Genomic DNA, 3,001 nt, shown 5'->3' with positions numbered 1-3,001 from the left:
TCTTTGGTCGAGATGCATAAACTGTTATGTGGATACAGTTGATAACATGAAATAGTATCACATTCTAGGACTCGATTTAATTAAATTATATTATTATTTACTTCAATTTATTTCATTTTACGCGATATTACTCGGTATTTTCTTTCTATTTATCTCAGGTAGTTTATTTGAAGCACAAGTGAAAAAGGAAGAAAAGGAGGTGAAAAAGCAATGAAAAGAAGCAAATATCAAAAGTCAAAGCCCAACCCAAAAGCACAGGCACTGTGCCTGTGACGAGCGTCACACAGGCTGTGACGAGCGTCACGCTTTACCCACTTGTGTTACGAGCGTAACACATGGTGTGACGGACGTCACACCATTCTCCTATATTTTTGGCTTCAGAAGCGCAACAAAGACGTTGAGGCCTATTGTTACGCTTGACCATTGGAACGTGAACGGAAGAATTTTGGAAACCGTTACAACAAAGTGACCAGTATAAATATTGGCTTTGCAAACCCTGCAGAAGCTCTCCGACTTCGTTCAATTTTCTTCTTCCAGCCGTGCAAGCATACCATTATTTTTCTTTATTGTTTTTGCTTTTAATTGCAGTTTTTATTTTTATTTTTATTTTCTTTTCCAGTTAAGCTTTCAGCACTTAATTAATTCTTTTTCGCACAATAGTTTCTACACCGGAAACTATTGTGTATCTTTTACTAGATCTAACCTTACGTTGGACCCTAGATTTTTTTTATTCCTTCACTTTTATTTTCTGTCTGATTGAAGAATTCAAGAACAAATCCAACCGGTCTGTGGTGGATGTTCAAGACTGCTGTTAATTACTCAGGTTCTTTAATTATTGTTTGAATTTATATATGCTTTGTTTTACAGTTTATTTATATTATTTTCCTGAGATGGAATTATTTATGCATGCTGATTATTTAGATCTGTTTAGTATGTCTGGCTAATTTATTTAGGTATCGGTATGTAAAGTAAGCGGAATGAAGGAATCAAAACTAAGTTAGTTTAAAATTAAAATCACTCTTTTCACGGTCTCAATTTACAGGTTTAATAACAATGTTTTTATACGAAAGTAAAAGACATAAAGAAGTTTAAATCAATAGAACGAGAGTTTGAGTTTTTGACTGGACAGTGTTAATTGGACATTAATTCTAGATCAGGGCGAGAGCAATTTTTAGAGTTAATTAAATTCTAATCTTTTTCAAAAAGTATTTTTAAAGGTTGAATGTGAGGACGAGAGTTAAGCATTTGAATTTAATTATATAACCTAAGTCAACAGAGTGAGAGTTTGAGACAAGGGTGTTTAAACGATTAGTGTTTTCTTAAAAAGAGTTTCTACGGATTCTATTGTTTTCAAAAAGTGGTTTTTGACTTAACTAATAAGTGACAGCTACGTTAATATAAAATCATAGTTTATTCAACAGAGCGAGAGTTTGAGATAAGACTTTTAATCAATAGTGTCAACTGAAAAGATTTATTTTAAAACCAAGAAACCAACGAAGAATTGATTCCCTAATTACGACGAACTACATACCGATATCCGTTTAGTTGATATTTAATTTAGATCCTATTTTTTTTTAGTTTTAACTTTTCCCCCGAACAATCAAAGTATCATCCGCCTTAGCTTTACGAAGTAACCTTAGAAAACGGTATATCGATTCATAAGTCCCTGTGGGATCGATATCTTTTAAAACTACGCGATAGAACTGTGCACTTGCAGTTTGTACCCCAAATTCGACTCATAAAGTCACGATCAAGTTTTTGCCGCCGTTGCTGGGGACTTTTATTTAGTCGTTATCGTAACTCTTCTGTTACGCTGTAGAGACTAAGGCTTATTTTCCTTTTCTTTTCTTTCTTTCGTTGATTTGTATGCCACACACTCGCTCACAAGGCGAGTCGTTCTACTTACGAATCAACGATATCGAACTATATCTCCGAGTCTTACGACGAATTCGGGAATATCGTGCTGCAAACAATCTCCCTCCTGTCGAACTTCCTGATCTCAAAAATCTTCTTCCTTCGTCGATACCCGAGATGGCAGAACCAGCTCGTGCTCTTCGAGATTACGCCGCTCCATCGCAAGATGAGCCGCATTCGAGTATTGCTCCACCCGCAATCGAAGCAAACAACTTTGAACTTAAACCTTCACTGTTGCAGGAAGTGCAACAGAACCAATTCTCTGGAAATCCTACCGAGGATCCAAACCTTCGTTTATCCGTATTTGTCCAATACGCTGATACTGTTAAAGCTAATGGTGTCACTTCAGAGGCAATTCGACTTCGTCTTTTTCCTTTCTCGTTAAGAGATAGCGCTAGAAGATGGCTCCAGTCTCTTCCTTCCAACTCAGTCACCACATGGAACGAGTTAAAGAATGTTTTTCTTGCCCGATATTTTCCGCCGAGCAAAACAGCTATGTTAAGAGCCCAGATAAATGGATTTAAACAGAAAGATAACGAGTCTCTCTTCGAAGCATGGGAAAGATACAAAGACATGATGAGACTTTGTCCACACCATGGTTTAGAAGACTGGTTAGTAATTCATACCTTCTATAATGGTCTCCTGTACAACACGAGGTTAACAATAGACGCCGCCGCAGGTGGGGCACAAATGAACAAACCTTATGCTGATGCTTACCAACTTATCGAAAGCATGGCTCAAAACCACTATCAGTGGGGAAGCGAACGAACAATGGTAGAAAAACCTCAAACGAAAACTGGCATGTACGAGATAAGTAACCTTGATCATGTTAACGCAAAAGTGGATACTCTGGTCCAGAAAATTGAAAGTTTAAATGTATCACCTCCAGCCACCGTGGTAGCCATAACTCAGAATTGCGAAGTCTGTGGAATCCAAGGTCACACTCCTGCAGATTGTCAACTCCTAACAGGAATCCAAGCGGAGCAAGTAAACTATGCTCAAGGAAGCCCCTACTCGCATACCTATAACTCGAATTGGAAGATTCATCCCAATTTTTCATATAAGAGTAATAACGCTCTATACGCAC

At 37.5% G+C, this 3,001-nt stretch overlaps 1 non-coding gene across 1 annotated transcript; it reads right to left on the bottom strand.

Moving 5' to 3' along the window:
• Positions 1 to 2,409: 2,409 nt before the first annotated feature.
• On the bottom strand, positions 2,410 to 2,516 carry LOC127088569 (small nucleolar RNA R71). The gene has a single exon (XR_007790400.1). It is a non-coding gene; the product is annotated as a small nucleolar RNA R71 (small nucleolar RNA).
• Between the last annotated feature and the right edge of the window lie 485 nt (positions 2,517 to 3,001).

This window comes from Lathyrus oleraceus, chromosome 5, assembly GCF_024323335.1.
Source record: "Lathyrus oleraceus cultivar Zhongwan6 chromosome 5, CAAS_Psat_ZW6_1.0, whole genome shotgun sequence".
Lineage (NCBI taxonomy): Eukaryota > Viridiplantae > Streptophyta > Magnoliopsida > Fabales > Fabaceae > Lathyrus > Lathyrus oleraceus.
Note: the sequence above shows the minus strand (reverse complement) of the source record. Positions and strands in the feature narration are given on the sequence as shown.